The following is a 17,533-nucleotide window of genomic DNA, read 5'->3' on the forward strand; positions in this document are numbered from 1 at the left end:
AAGAAACAGACAGCTGGCAATTGGCAAGACAGAACAGGGTAACTCCAATGCGTGCCAGACTCCAAACACAAGGAGAATAAATAGGGAGCAAATGAGGAGGGTAACGGTGGGGAAGACAGGTGGAGCAAATTAACCAATAATCATGTAACAAGGTGGGTGGGGTTAGACAAGCCATGTGCTCACACAGAACACAAACACAAGCACATGGCAAGCAAAAGAAAAATGACTAGCCATGTGCAAAACAGGACACGAACATGCAGCTAATGAGAACACTCATAAGCGCACTTGAGACCGCACGCTCCCACAGCAAGGCAGCACATGGCGCGTGAGTGTTTGAACCCCGACACCAAACAGAAACTTGAACAAGACATGGATCCGAACACCACGCTCCAACATGAAACAATGCACCAGACAAGAGAGCGCGTGGCTCGAGGACACTCGAAGCCGCATGCTCACAAGGAAATAAGACAAGAAGGGAGTGCCAGGGCTCTGTCACAAAACCCATGAAATAAACTAGACAGAAGTGACAGAACCCTGACAGTGTGGGGTAAAAGGCCCCCTTACCACCTCATACATTTAAAAGATTTTTAAACAAAATAAACAGCTTGTATGGCTTATTTTTTACACAAAATCTGTTGCTTCATAAATGTTCAATACAAACATATATAATTATTCTGCAATCATACATTTTGGGCGCTGTGAAAAGCACATTTTTTCTTAAAGTGTGCCTTTAGCCACATTGTACCCTATCAAAAATAAAAGTATCGGTATTGGGCAAGTACTAGAGAAATATCGGTGCATCCCTACTATTTACACTATGTTCAAATATCAAGATGTAGTGTGATATAACATTAAAAAACTGAGAAAAAAAAAGGTAGACAGAAGGCAGATTCTACTCGGGTCGATCGCATCAAAAAACAGAACAGCATGCACTTTACCGTCTACACCACTGGAGCTGTTGTTTGAAAATCGTCTTTTGTAGTGTTGACTAGCCCAATCACACATTGGTGGGCAGAGTTAGCGTAAATAGCCTCTGCCATCAAGGCGGGCTGTTTGCACTTAGTGTAAGACACTGTTTTTTTCCCCCTTTGGTCACATCAGCCAAAAATTCTTTGCTGATGCTGCCACTCGTTTTGAAAATTGTAAAATTTGAAGAAAGAACAATAGAAGTCAGAAATGATCGTATCAACTGCTATTATAACATTATTATTTTTTTAAAGGGGTCATCGGATGCAAAATTCACTTGCCTCCTCTGGCTGATGGCACCATAGATGACCACTAAACTGCCCTGCTTAGACCTGCTCACAGTTTTATGTTGTCCCTATTTTTGTTACAGGAATAAGGAGGACAAGGAGTGAAAGTTATGACCGCCCCAACAGTATGTGAATTAAGTATAACAAAAGATGAATGTATAATTGCATTAGCTTTGTCTTAACTTTAACTCCAAATGAAAAAAAACAAACAAACAATCCTCGATTTGTGTCAGGAACAGACCTGCATTTAATTTCAATATATTTTCAGAACAAGAACAAGCCTGTATTTAATTTAAATTTATTTTGTAGTTATATATATATATTTTTTTACATGTTTTTCAGTGTCAAGTAAAAAAACAAATCTGAACCTGGTGTTGTGTGGAAGTGATGCAGCGCTGAATGCAGTATCAAAATGTTTCAGGGCTGAAAAAACACTTTCCTCATCACATCAAAGAGAGTTTAGATTTGTGTGTCAGATGGAAGAGAAGCCTCATGGTCGTTCACTCACTCTGGTGAAGCTTCCAGCTCTCACTCGCCTCTCAGAGGATGAAGTAAGACACCAGACTCTCCGCTGTATGTCTGTCTGTGATTCTGGAGTTCATGCTTTCCTCCTCATTATTCCTGATGATCCACTTAACAATGAAGACAAAGCAGAAATAGAGAAGATCCAGAAGATAATTGACTCCAGAGAGCACTTCATGGATTTTCACAACAGAGCTCACTGTTAGCGAAAGAGTGACAGATTTAGTCACATCCAGGCCAGAATCTCAGAAGTTAATTGATCTCTGTGGAGGTCAATACTGTGTGATGGGGTTAAATGAACCTGACAACTCGAGATCAGTCCCAGAACTGCTGGATTATATAAAGAACATGAATATTGAACCGTATTCACTTCAGATGTATGTAAAAGCTCAAGAGAACAGAGTGAGACGGGAAACTGAAGAGAAATATAAAAAAGAACTGAAGAGGATGGAGAATAAAATCAAAGAGTTCCAGTTAAAGGGTGAGTGTGTGTAATATACACAAACTAATCTGTTCTTACTGTTAAGTATTTTAACAAATTATAAGAACAAAGTATTTTTAGTACATTTTAACTACATTTTTCATGTGTCTGTTGTAGGGTTCTCACAATACCATAAAAATGACTAACGATACTATACCAGTTAAAGTATCATGATTCCAAGTAGTATCACGATACCATGCAGTATTCTGTTAATTTAAAATTCAATTCTACAAAATGAATCAAAATTTCATAGATAAAAAAATGTAAATGAAAACAGAAAGGATTTTGTGAATTGATGTGAATCAATGACTGGCTATTGTTATCCATGAAATCATGTAACCTAAACTCTTCATGTAAACAAAAATCTTAGCACTGCACAGAGGCTGCATGAAGTGACATTTAGATGTGATATTTATACATTTAGACTGTATTTTATAATTGCATAAATGTTATGAGATTATTGTTTTAAATACAAAGCTCTGAAAATAGAAATATGTTGAAAAAAATAATGTAATATGATGGGAAACTTAAAACCACCAGCAGGTGGCAGCAAGAGTTCATGATTGAATCACTGAGTCATTCAAACGATTCTTTCAAAACAGCTGAATCCTTCAGGAGCGAATCAAATGACTGTTTTAATGACTGGCTTAGTGTATCAGTGATTCGCCCAAGCCAATGCAGATTCGTATTTGAACACAGAAACGAGACAAAAACTGCACGCTTAACTGTTGCTCATGTCATATTGCTGAACTTTCAGGAGCATTTTTTCTCGCATATCTTGAAATTTCGAAGTTAGCAGCTTGTATATTAAAACATAATCTTTTGAAATGTTAATATATATATATATATATATATATATACTGTATATATATATATACACAATCATTATATACATATATATATATATATAATTGATAAGAACCAAGTGCAAAACCGCTATGTTAATGAATGGAATTGCATTCGTGATCGCAAAGATGCTTCCAGAAACTAATTATTACACCTGTTCTAAAAGTGGGCAAATTAATAAAACTGCGAGAATACTTTCTTGTAAGATATTATGTTAAGTGATTCTTGAGCTATTTTTTAAAATAACATCAGACGGTCTGAATCAGACCCTCTCTTCTGATAAACTGCAGCATGAACAACGACGTGCAAGTGCAGCGTCTCATTTAAAACTGAACTGAAGCGTCAGGAAACACTGAATACCACATAAAGCATATACACAGCATGTACTACACAAAGCTATTAATTTGGTGTTTTATGGTTTTACTGGAAAGTTAAGATATAGATGTGTGCTTTATTTCATCATTACTATGGTTTCACTGTCAATACTGTAGGTACTGTGATTTCACTACAACAACCATGGTTAAACTATGGTTCTTGTAGTAAAACCATGTCAGGACAGAAAGGACCCAAGAGCGGATGAGGCAAAGAATAATTTTATTAACCAGTAACACTGGCACAAATGGCAAAAGCAAAATAAATAGTCTGTAGACAGAAAAAGGCACAGTTCCAAAATCCAAAAAAATCCAAGCCCCGCCCGGGCAGAGCGCTGGAGAGAAGAAGGGCAACGAATCCGAATCGGCAGGCAGGAGAATAGTCGAGCGGAGAAGGGTCGAGAGAGGCGCAGACAGAGATGTGGACGGTAGCCAGTAACAGCGTCGAAAACCAGAGCACGGGTCAGATCCACAGAGACAATCCAAGAAGAGCGAGCACTAAGGGCAGAGCACACGTTACACCACCTGGGCAGAGAAGAATCGAGGTTCACTTGACTAGACTGGAGACAAACGAAAGTTGAACTCGCAAACTCTTAGAACACACTGACACGGTACAAAGAGAACAGCCAGGAGAAATAGACAGACTAATTAAAAGGTAAGGTGAAGCAGGTGCGCCAAACAAGCAGCACGCTGATTGCAGACGGCAATCAGCTGGCGCCGGGACAAACGGGGAAGCCCCAAAAGATAACAGAGGGGGAGAGAGAGAGAGAAACCCAAACGAATAAAAGAGGATAAAAATGAGATGCAACGAATAAAACAAGTAAACACAATAAAAATAGAAAAAACCCCCAGCAAAACGGACAGATCATACCCGAGTCCTGACAAACCATGGATAATTTTGTAGTTACCGTGGTTTTACTGCAAATTCTATAGTAAAACCATAGTTAATTTTGTGGTTACTATGGTTTTACTACAAAAGCCATAGTTAAACCATGGTTACTGTAGTAAAACCATGATTAATTTCAATCCATTGCGCTTTGGCGAAGGATTCAGTCCAGAACTAAAAACATGAATAAACTGCATAAAAAAAATTACAAACATGGCGAATATGCACGACCGATGGTTAGGCAGAGATGTTTAGAAAAGGGGGTTTGAGTTACTAATAATCAACATGTAACCTGGTAAATCTGTTATATTTCATCTGCAACAGCAATGTGAACTTTTATTAATATAAGTTTGGTCGTTAACTTTTAAATGCATCATTATGCAGAAAATATGAGCCGACTGACAGGTCAACATGCTACTTCTTTTTTCTCCAATATGGTAGGAAGTTACATTAAATGAAACATGGAGGATGTTAACAGTGACAAGATGATTGACAGGCCAGTTTACAGTGACAGGGTGTGTGAGTCGATGCAACAGAGTGTCTGTTAAAGACGCAGTTGTGTCTTGATAGTATGTCCCAAAGCTTGCTTACTCTTTGTCACGTTACAATAGGGATGAGACCAGAGGCAGAAGTAAGGTGCAAAACCAACGGAGGGGTTTATTCACAGGCTTGTAAAATGGAATGCAAGAATGGATGAATTAATGATAAGCTTATCTGACAGTCCTTTGCTTTGTCTTGGATACTGGTGTTTGCAGGTGTTTGACCCTGCCTGTTTAGACCATGATCACGTTTAATAAAGCTTGCACTTGGATCTCCACTGTCTCACCCAGTCCATTACAATAAAAGGATGATTTACGATTAATAAAGCACTAATTAACACCACAATACACTCACTACATTCTACATCGGCTTTGATGAGTAAGCTGTATAAGAAATGAACAGAAGAAGTGAAAGAAAACCTACAAGAAAGAGAATATGTACACTCCAAAAGCAAAAAAAAAAAAAAATCATTACAAGTGCAATGTGCCACAACACGATAAATACCCACACAATACACACCACACTAAATACTCGAAGTTCTTATTCCTCCCGATGTAAATTGGCTCTAGCTCTGTTCTCCACACAAGGCTGTAGTAAACTAATAAACACAACACAAGAAAGATGATAATACTACCAAATAACACAAAGGTCTCTAATTATTTAAATTCACTTCATCTGAAAATAAGAAGCGGGTGTACTTCAAACAATTCGAGCCACAATCCTCAACCTTGAGACTACGGCCATCTCTCCTGGTGTTCTGCAAGTAAATCTCAGTCCTTAAACTTGTAGTCCATGCTGAGGTTCCTTCAAAAATGGCTGATGCTTCAACTCTCATGCTTCGACTCTGATCCAGCGGCTTGTTATTCCCCATTACAAATGCAGTCAATTGAGAGGGAAAGAACACTTAATGTTCCAATTGTAGGTTCAGGAGAAGCCTAATCTTTCAGTCCAATCCTCCTATATAAGCAGCAGATGCTGCACCAACCCTGCGACCCAGCAACCCCATCCTCTTCTCCTCCTCCTTTCTCTCTTTCTCGTTCTCCTTTCTTTTTCCTTCTTCACAATGTACAATCTTAGAGGGTTGTTCTTGCTCGAACCTTGCCTCGGGTTCGAGCCTCCTTCGAGGACAACAAGCCAAGTTTGTTTACCATTATCTAGCAGGACTGAATAGGCAGGTGAACTTGTGAAACTAGCTGGGGGAATGGATAACTCACCCCTCCCTGTAGACAACAGTGGCGTCCTTGATTTCCTCATGCTAGGATCTGACGGCAGCATCCATCCGTTCATTCACTCTCCGACAACACAATCAATTCCTCGCTAACACACTTGTGAATCAAAAGAGAGGGAAAGAACACTTAACTCACCTTTCCACAGCGCCTCCTTTCTTTTCGTCCAGCTCTCCTGCTAATTCTAGGAACTTCCCTCTATTCTCACCGGCCAATCACAGTGCGTCGTATCCTGTTTGTCTGTCCTGTTCAGGGCTAAATCATGTATGTCATGTAGCTACAGTAATGTAGTGTATATGGAGAAGAGGAGGGGTCCAAGAACTAAACCCTGAAGAACCCCAGGGACCAGTTGATCCATTTTGGATACCTCCCCAGGCCACCTTGAAAGACCTACTTGTGAGATAGAATTCAAACCTGTGAAGTGGGATCCTAGTGATGAGAGGGTGAACAGGAGTATTTGATGATTCACACTGTCAAAAGCAGCAGATAGATCTTGCAAAAAAGAATGGTTCATTTGGATTTAACTTTCGCAATCCGCAAGGCTTCTGTGGCTGAGAGTATGGCAGTCTTAGTTGAATGGCATTCTTGAAACCAGCTGGCATAACGTACACCTGGTTATTCTGTAAAAGGAACAATGATAACTGTTTGAAAACAACCTTAGTCGTTTTTGCAGTGAATGGTAGGAGAGACATAGGTCTAAAATTATCCACATGTGATGTGTTTAATATAGGTTTTTTGGAGCACTGATGCAAAATCATCAGTTGCTGAAGAGGTGGTGAAAGGGGACAGAGGAGAGAATTGATTGTTTATGTGTTTGAAACGGTATTGATCTTGTCGTGGAAGTATGAAAATTTCGCTGCATGGATTTCAACAGAAAAAGATGAGAGCAGGGGTTAATATATGCTTAAGTCAGATGGGTCTTTTGATTTGCACCATTCTCTGCTGTCCTGAGTTTGGTCTGGTGTTCATGAAGAACATCAGATAACCAGGGGTTAGAGGGAATAGAATGCACTGACCTGGAGAAGGGAAGACAGATATTGTATGGACAAGGAGTTAAGGTGGAACATAAAAGGCCTCATTTATCAATTTAACGTAGAAACGAGCACAGATCCGAATGAGCAGATCCGAACGATTCATGAAACATTTGAATGCCGCCCATCATGTTGTATGAAAGATCAACCGTTGATAAACCTGGCGGCTGAAAACAATCATTTAAGTATCAACACCCTGATTTAGAAGCCTTGCCTCTACAGCAGTGGTTCTCAACCTTTGTTGGGCCAGCGCCCCCCTAGTCATTATCCAGGTCCCTCAACGCCCCCATCAAATAAAGCATAGACTATTAGACTATGTGGCATTCAATGACATTAAATATGTCATTGAATGCCACATGACATTCATCACGTATTTGATTTGCCTGGACTTTAAAAATCATTATCATTACAAGGAGCAAAAAGGCCATGTGAATAAATAAACTCTTTACAAATTTGGCATTCAAACCAACTGCAGCCAATCAGCAAACAAAAAGCTTTCATATTAATTTTTCTAAACAAGAAAAAACACCATACTTTATCGTGTCTAAATGCTTGCTATTGATTTGACGGGAAGTTCGGCAGCTGTGCTACGGAAAGAAAGAACACTGAAGTAAAAAGGAAATTACACACCGTCTAGTCTAGAAGCGGGAGTATTGGTGTAAACTGGCAGCGAACAGCGCGACACGTACATCCCTTTATAATTAGTCGTTCGGTAACTGAGCGTGAGCGCTACAGTAAACTGATGCCACGTTCTATTTCTGTGGGATTCCACACATTCCACGAGCTTGCGCTACCGACAAATTGACAAATAAATACAGAAAGTGCGCTTTGATGCATCCAGTGTAGAGATGGCGTTAGGATGTGTCAGACCATTTTCTTTTGCAAGTTTCAGCTCATACATCTTTAGTGTAATCTCTTCTTAACCAAACGCTTCCCAAGAATGGCTCAGCGCGCCCCTTTCAAAAATATTGCTTCCACCGCCCCCCGATGCTGTCCGAAAGCCCCCATTCCCATTGCGCAATGTGACGTCGTAGTGACGTCTTTTCCATGTCATTTTTGGACGTCCAATTTCCGTCCATTGATGGGGTTGTTTTGTAACGCCAGGCGACGTCTTTTTTCGACGTCTACCGCACGTCTAATGTTGACGTCGGTGGGACCTCCATGTAAGGGCTATTTATAGTCCAAACGTGGTTGTTTGTGGACATCTTTTCAACATAAAATTTTGACTTAACACGTCATTTTTATACAACTTCTATGTAGTCCTATGTTTCAAGTGGGTGGATGACATGTTTTCTGTATCATGTATTCATTTTCCTGTACCTTTGTTTGGCTCAGCAGTTTGAACTGGAAATGCATTACACCTTTGTATGCTTATCACCTGCTGTTTACAATAAAACGTATAATGTTAATTTCATGAACGATTAAAGTGACTAAGAGACGGTAACATCAACTAACCTTGCATTATCTGTAAACCCTGTAGCTAGCACAAGTAACAAGCTAATGTAAGACGAAAAAATGCGTGCTGTGACCCTTGACCATTCGCAGCTTTATTGTAAGACAATAACGCCAAAGACTATACGTACACATGGCCATTGAAATAAATGCTGACCGAACTTAGCTTCAATTTCTAGGAAACGAGTTCACCAGTGATCTGAAGACCTGTGCCGTCCAGAACACTACGGCTCTGACTCGCGCCAAGCCGCCAAATGCCTCGTCTTGCCTCGGCCAATCAGAGTGGCGTTTATGATGATGTGCTCGTTTCAGCCAATCAGAGTGATGCTGACTGGTTTTTGCCTGGTTGAAATCCTCCTTGATCAAAGAACTTATATTGTTGCCTAGCTTGATAGAGAGCTGTCTGTCCTTGACTTTTTTGCAGCTGTTGGTTCTTTTTAAGATAGGAATAAGGTGGATAGGCTAGGCTACCATGATTTTTTTTAATATAAAATATATAAATTCATATAAATATAATTTATATATATATATATATATATATATATATATATAATACAATATAAAATAAAATAAATAAATAACTTGATTATAGGCTACTTTAAATAAAATAAAAACTGTTAAAGGAAAACAGGAAAATGTAAAAAAAAAAAACAAACAAACAAACAAACAAAAAAACATATGGGCTACCAAATAAATAAATAGTAATACAGATAATAAATCTTGTTTGTTTATAAATAATCTGTATTCATATATATAATCATGTTGATAGGCTCTATTTTGTAAAACACATTTACTGCAACTGCCATAGACGTCCAAATGACGTCCAAAAAAACCCAGATCAAATGTTGAACGTCAAAATGACGTCCAAGTTGGGTAATGGATAGACGTCCAAATAGTGGACCTAGTTTGGACGTCGAATAGATGTTTAGAATTGGTCGGACCGACGGACCCAATATAGACATGATCTGCACGTCTATCCGACGTCCAATGTGTATATCACAACTGCCATAGACGTCCAAATGACGTCCAAAAAAAATAAGCCAGATTAGGTCAAATGTTGAACGTCAAAATGACGTCCAAGTTGGGTAATGGATAGACGTCCAAATAGTGGACCTAGTTTGGACGTCGAATAGATGTCCATAATTGGTCATGGACCGACGGACCCAATATAGACATGATCTGCACGTCTATCCGACGTCCAATGTTTAGTGGGTTGAGAAACACTACTCTAGAGTTTATGACACGGAGAAACGAAACCAGGCCAAAAAGAGGAAGTAGACTCATGCAAGAGAAATTGATCTTACTCTAAAAACACCCTTTAACTTTATATTTACAAACAATAGCATTAATTTATACAGTATGTATATTAAATGCTAATAAATATAACAAGACATTTACGAACAATATAGCCTATTTAGTTCTTTTAAATTGAATGGAACAAGAATGAAAAACTTGTAGCTATACAATTTTATATTAAACTATAAAGTAAAACACAAATTAGGCTACTGAATACAGAATACAAACGTCAAGCTAAAATAAATGAGTAAAGCGAAACTAAACGGCATTGGGCTCACATGACTCTCTCATCAAAATCCAAATGTTTCCACTTTTTGCCATTTAACATTTGGTTGCTAAACTATTATCCATGATGTTGTTGAAACGCAAAATAAAAAAATAAAATACAAAATATTTAGAAGTATTATATTTTTTTAAAAAAAAGTTTTTGTACTTCACTTGTGTTCCATTTATCCACATAAATCATCCTAATTCACATGCGCAAAAATGTTTATTTTGGCGCTGTACGCTGATTTTACAGCGGACCTTTTAAATTGTTTAGTTGACATTTTAGGTTGATTAATGGCTAAAATGTCAAGTCAGAAACGCTGAAATGTGTGCGTGTGCACGTGCTCAGTTACATTTAATAAAGTTATAAAAGATAAATATAACCCTTTCATGCATGAATTATGAAAAACATTACCTGGATTTTTGTATTATTATTTTTATAACTTTAATATGACACTAAAATTGAAATCCATTTTCATTTTTACAAAATTTTGTTTCATTTAAAAATTATTTAACTGTCCACATACATGGACACCATGCAACAAAGGTGTAAAATGGGACATAAAGACATAGCTGACAATATGGAATATTGTTCTTTTTTTAATGGCCTGTTATTCTATTCATATCAGCTCATTTATTAAAAACAAAAATAGTACAATATAATAACAATAAAACATTTTGTAGGAACAATAATAACAGTAGTTATATATATGCAGAAACGTTTGCAGTATGGGTAAATCATGGAAAACATTCACTGCTGATTGTAACAACTTATTTCATCCTTATCTTACTTCATGTTAAGTCATCTCAGTTATAGTATTCTGTACTGACTTCTTGACCTATTCTTTCCCTGTTTAGAAGGCAAAATGCAAATGTGTTTCCATATGAATGCGTAAAATTGCCATTTAATGCTGTAATATGTAATTTTAAATAACTATTTATGTTGATATATTTGTTAAATGTCTGTTTTATTACAATATAAGACAATTATATCATCTTTGATAAAACAGAATAGATATACTAGCAGGTTACAGAAAAAAGGACTTTTATGCAATCTGACTCCTCTGTAGCATGACGTCCACATACGTGGACAGTTGGTTTTTGGTGAATAAAAACTACATTTTACCTTAAATTTTATTTGATAAATTACTAACATATTCATCATACTTTACTGTACATACTGATATTTTTTTTTACCTCAATTGACCTCCTTGAATAAAAGTTTTTCACAGATATGCCTAAGGCATTAAGCACACGGCCATGACTGTCAGCCATCTTGGATTAATGATGTCATCAAGCAAAGAATAACTGGAATGCAAGAGTAGCCACTGTGACAATACTGCTGACAGTCTACTGACACTGCCCTAAAGTGGTTTGGAGAAAATTACCATGATTAATGAACCTTAAATTAAGTTAAATTAACTGTCCACAAATGTGGACACCATGCATGAAAGGGATAAAGATATAACAAATAAAATGTATTAAGAGTGTCACAAAAACAAAAGTGGCCTATACTTTTTGCAGAATTGTTTTTTCTTTTGTGAATCTGTTAATTATTTAAGAAATAAATTTAGTGTAGGCTAGCCCTATTTATTTGACTCCTTTTTTTAATTTCAGTTTTTCTCTGTTCAGCAAAGTGTGGCAGGTGGGTGATGCAACCATGTGTGAATCCTCATGGTCTGTTGTTTATGCTGCTATTTGCACATATAAATCTAATGCCCTAAAGGAATAAAAAAAAAAAAAAAAAAAACTTTGTCGGAAAATGATCTAAATGAACAAAATGCTGTCATTATACAGTTATCCAACGTTCTCTATGCTGCACACAAATTCAGGCTAACTCAAAAACTTACATCCATGAGCTCAGACCTGACGTGATTTGATCGTAGCTACTGTTCAAGTCCATACTGATAAATTCCAAGTTTTGCATAGAAACTACCATATGCCCAATTTTCTGTTGTACGTTCGTTTCATAAATGAGGCCCAAAGTGTCCACATTGAGAGATGAGAATTGTAGGGGTGAGTTCACTGTTATTCTGAATATCGCTTTTAACCCCAGATAAAGGAGCATTTCACACTTGTTATTTAGAAGTGGTGTTGACGCTGTTTTTTTAGCCAGGCTTTTGAAACCCTGCCCTGCAGCACTGCTTTTGTGGTGTCAACCCTGAAATAAGAAGCCAGCCTTGCACGCTGTGAGACAGAGTGGTGTTAGAATGTTACTGCTGGATGCTTAGCAACAGACAAGCAATCAGAAATTGAATCGTCTCTTCACACTTAAAAAAAGTCAAAGAAATACTCATATAATGTGCTCTGTGTTTTCTTTCTTTTTGATAAAACATGGATAAAACACTGATAATTATTTGATTTTGGCTCAGCAAGCATTTACACACATTCCATAAAGATCCTGTAAAGACGCGTGACATCAACGAACCACAGCATCTTAAGTTCACTTTTTCCTGATTCAATCGTAAACTTGCACATCACCTACTGTTCCACTACCTGGCGGATCATCTCAGTGTCATCACAACATCACACCCTCTATATAGCATTGATACTTCCTTTTCCACACAGGGCAAATTCTTGGATCAATTCTGGACATCACAAAGGGGAACTATAAGACAACAACAACAAAAAAAACAATATAAATTACAAAATAAATACAGGAACCAAAGTTAGAATTAAAAAGAAAATAATAGACCAATTTCGAGTAGACGTCACAGTCACGTCATTTGCAGCTGCACGTGCATAGTGGTTGCAGAAAATCACTGGTAACAAGTGGAGGTAAACAGGTAAACTCCATGGAATGAGAGAAAAAAATATTTTTGTGCCTTTTGATGTCAAAATCGGAATGCAAATAATTTTTATATAATACTGTAGTCAAAGATGCCATTTGAAGCTAAACGCAGACATTTAAACGGACATACTATGGATGAAAACTGCTATGATTACTCTACTTTTAAAGCATAAATTTGATTTAAACAATAGGTCTACATAATATTCACATATGCTGTTCATAGGGGATGTACTGTATTAGCCCTAAAGTTACAGCATTAAGTATTATTTAAACCTATAACTATTAACTTTTTAACATAACATTTTTTTATTTTTCTCACAGTTCTGACTTTTGTTTCTCACAAATGCAAGTTTATATCTCCTAATTCAGACTTTATAACTCATTTAACAAAACTAGTGAGTTTGTTAATTCTGAGGGAAAAAAGCAGTAGTGTGGGATATCAACTCTGAGAGAATGACGAGTTGTTTTTCCTCTAGATTTGTGGGATATAATCTCGGAATTGCGAAAATAAAGTCAGGATTTTGAAATATAAAATCAAATTTACCTTTTTTATTCTTTTATTGCATGGCTCCATAGACTGCCCATTGAACCGCCATAAAAACGTCATCCCGGTTTCGGATCTGTGAGACTATCCCATCTAACGCCAATTTCTTTGAATAACAGTCCTTATCACTGGGTGACAAGCTCTTGTAATATGCGAATAACATTTTGAAAATAACATCTAATCAATATAATCTGTACTCTTTTTAAATCCAAGTATTTTGTGCCCTATCCTTGGAATTCTCTAGCTGTAAAGGCGCTCTCTCTCCTGGTTTTCTGCAACCATGCTGCACGTGCATCCCGAATGTTTACAAACAGATAATTGGACTATAGGACAGTTCTGCTTCATAATTGATTCATGCTGTGATGCTGTGAGTTTTGTACTATGGTACCCAGCATGCATTGCAACATTACATTTTTTATTGTCACCATTATTAAGGATCATGTGTTGATTTATGATGGCTTTGTGTGTCATAGGAGCTCCCCGTTTTGTGCTTTTTTTTTTTTTTTTTTTTTTTTTAATAAGTTCTGCAATGGTTTTGATGAAAGTACATTGTTTTGAGTCGGTTTCAGTGGTTTTGTGTGTACACAGATATTTTCTGAGACAAGGCAGTGTTTTTTTTTTTTTTCAGAATGAGGAAAAAAAAAAAAAGGTTGGTTAGGGAAAGCCCTGACTTAGTGTGGATGTGCAAAATGTGTGCCATGCAAAATGTAATGTGTAATTGTAAGATTCATTACAAATGTAGTGGAATAAAGAGTACAGAAACTCATTTTAAAAATGCAGTGAAGTAGAGAGTAAAAGTTGCTAATAACTTTGATGCTCAGTAAAACTAAAGAGTTTCCTAAATATACTCAAGTAGAGTAATTAATTACATTTACTCAAATACTGTACACCTCTGCCAATGTGATTTTCAGGTGCTGAAGATGAAACAGATGAACAGGAGTGTCTGAGGATTGTGCTGATTGGAAGGACAGGAAATGGAAAGAGTGCAACAGGAAACACTATTCTGGGCAGAGAAGAGTTTTACAGCAGATTATCCACAGATTCAGTGACGACTGCATGTGAAAAAAAAATTGGTGAAGTTGATGGTCGATCAGTAGCTGTTGTTGATACTCCAGGACTCTTTGACACAATACTGTCAAATGATGAAGTGACAGAAGAAATAGTGAAATGTATTTCACTGTTGTCACCTGGACCTCATGTGTTTGTCATTGTGTTGAGTTTGGGAAGATTCACCAAGGAAGAAGCAGAAACTGTAGATCTGATAAAACAGATCTTTGGTCATCAAGCTTCTCAGTTCAGCATTGTTCTGTTCACTGGAGGAGACAATATTGAGGGTGAATCTGTAGAAGATTATTTCAGGCAAAGTAAGTCTGCAGAACTCAAGAAACTGATCAGAGGTTGCAGTAACAGATTCCTGGTTTTCAATAACAAAGAAAAACAAGACAAAACTCAAGTGATTCAACTGCTAAACATGATAGAGGAAATGAAAAACAGCAATGACGGTCGATACTTCACTAACAGCATGTTTGAGGAGGCAGAGATGTCCATTAGAAAGAAAATGGAAGAAATACTGAAAGAGAGAGAAAGAGAAATTGAGATCCAGACACAGATATTGCAAGCGAAATATGAGAGGGAAATGAAAAACGTGAAACAGCAACTAAAAGAAGAAAAACAAAGAGCAGATGAGGAGAAAATGAAAATGCAGACTCAAATCAGAAAAGAGAGAAGAGATAAAGAACTAGCAGAGAAACAAATGGAGTATCTTCAGAGAGACAAAGCAAAGCGTGATAAAATGAAAAGGAATCATGAACATGAAATGAAGATGATTAAGATAAAATTTGAAGATGATGCTAGAAGAAGAGCAGAAGAATTTAACGAGTTCAGAGACCAAAAAGATAAGAGAATTTTGGAGCTCAAGGATCGTCTGCAGGGGCAAGATAATCAACATGAATTACTGAAAGAATTGTTTAAAGAGTTGAAAGAGGACAAAAAGGGGACAACGAGGAAGAATCAGAATACAAAAGGCTGTGTTATGTTTTGATATTGCAATGCTTAAATATGAGTCTCAATAATTCTTCACATTTTATATAAAAAACCTAATATTTCTAATTAAAGCTGCAATTGGTAACTCTTTTTTGTGTTTATAATTTACAAAATTTAAGTGAATACATCATGAATCAATTTTCCAAAACCGTGTTTTTTGCTTATCCTGAATCGCTACTGTACACCTATAATAAGTTTTTACATATTATATGTTCTGGTAGGAACCACTGCAGAGTAGCCCAGTACCTGTGTGATTGTCATTTTTGTATCGTTACAGCACCTGTTCATTTTGTAATTTCCTGTAAAACAACATTGTGAAAATCATCTACGCTTTCGTCAGTTAGTCAGTCATTCAGTTTTTGGAAGTGTGACAGTTTATTTTTGGGTGAATTCTACTTGTAATTATCGCCAAGTAATACTGACCTCTATGCAATAATGCATCTTGTCAGTCACAGGAATGTACATGAGTTAATTTGTGAAAATTTAAGCATCACTCAGCAAGATGATTTTTTTTAAACTAATGTTTCTATTATTTTTTTATATTATATAGTCGCAAGTGTCTACTCAGGTAAGACTACAATGTAATCATAATTAAATCTTATGTACATATTGAAAGAAAATGTCTTGCTATTGCACATATGTGACCCTGGACCACAAAACCAGTCTTAAGTCGCTGGGGTATATTTGTAGCAATAGACAAAAATACATTGTATGGGTCAAAATTATATATTTTTCTTTTATGGCAAAGATCATTAGGAAATTAAGTAAAATACTGCAAATATACTGAATTAAGAAAAAGACTGTAAATATATGAATATTAAATTTTTGATTAGTAATAGACATTGTTAAGAACTTTATTTGAACAAATTTCAAAGCAATTTTCTCAGTATTCCAGATTTACATACTGTATCTCGGCCAAATATTGTCCTATCCTAACAAACTATACATCAATGAAATGCTTATTTCTTCAGCTTTTGGATGATGTATAAACCTCAGTTTTGAAAAATTGACCCTTATGACTGGTTTTGTGATCCAGGGTCACATATGTGCATATGTGTGCATGCAAGTTTCTGACAAATAAACATCTGCATTAATAGAATTCAAACTACTTTACATATTTTAATGTTTAGCGTTAAAATACTAATGATCGTGTTTTTAATTTACCCAAAAAATATCAATGAAATGCTTTGGTCTTGGTGGAATAGATCTGCTACTCTGCTGCTGCTGTTGTTGAATATTGCTGCTGTAGTGTAAGTATTGAGATTGCTACTGCCAATACATTCACAGACATGCTACTGGAAGCATTTAATAAATGCCACTACTGCACATATACTGTCATGAACCAGCCCAGTCTCCAGCACTACATTTCCCAGAATTCCTTATGGTTCCCTCCTGTGCACACTCCATCACCTGCTATTAGTCTCATCACAAAAGATCATTGTGATATGTATTGAGGACATTTGGTTTAATCACCAAAACACAACAGTAAGATCTTTCAAATTACTACTTTCAGTTCATTCGATCAGTTCATTCAGTAACATACAATACAAGGTAGAGGTTTCACCCTCGGTGCTGAATGAATGTTACTACACTGTACTGCTGAGGTTCTCAACTCTGATCCATTTTCCTGCAGAGTTTAGCTCCAACCTTGATAAAACTCATCTGTCTGTACCTTTCTAAAGACCTTGATTAACTTGTTCAGGTGTGTCTGATTAGGGTTGGAGCTGAACCCTGCAGGAAAATGGATCTTGCGGCCAAGGTTGAGAACCCCTGCTCTGCTGAAAGCTTGCGAATAGAATAATCAGGTAACAGAAATTTGTTAAGAATGTCACATCATCAGTTTTTTTCACTCAATAAAATGAAATGTATTAATCAGTGATTGTATATAAAGGGCAGGGACACATTTGTGTGCATTTTATTTTGTGCACGAGCCGCCATCACTGACAACAACAGTAACAGGCACTCAGCATGATTTCAAAAGCAA

At 36.8% G+C, this 17,533-nt stretch overlaps 1 pseudogene; it reads left to right on the forward strand.

Moving 5' to 3' along the window:
- The first annotated feature begins 1,729 nt into the window (after nt 1–1,729).
- Nucleotides 1,730–15,547, forward strand: LOC127158018 (GTPase IMAP family member 4-like; annotated as a pseudogene).
- The last annotated feature ends 1,986 nt before the right edge of the window (nt 15,548–17,533 follow it).

This window comes from Labeo rohita, unplaced genomic scaffold (genome assembly GCF_022985175.1).
Source record: "Labeo rohita strain BAU-BD-2019 unplaced genomic scaffold, IGBB_LRoh.1.0 scaffold_1305, whole genome shotgun sequence".
Classification (NCBI taxonomy): domain Eukaryota; kingdom Metazoa; phylum Chordata; class Actinopteri; order Cypriniformes; family Cyprinidae; genus Labeo; species Labeo rohita.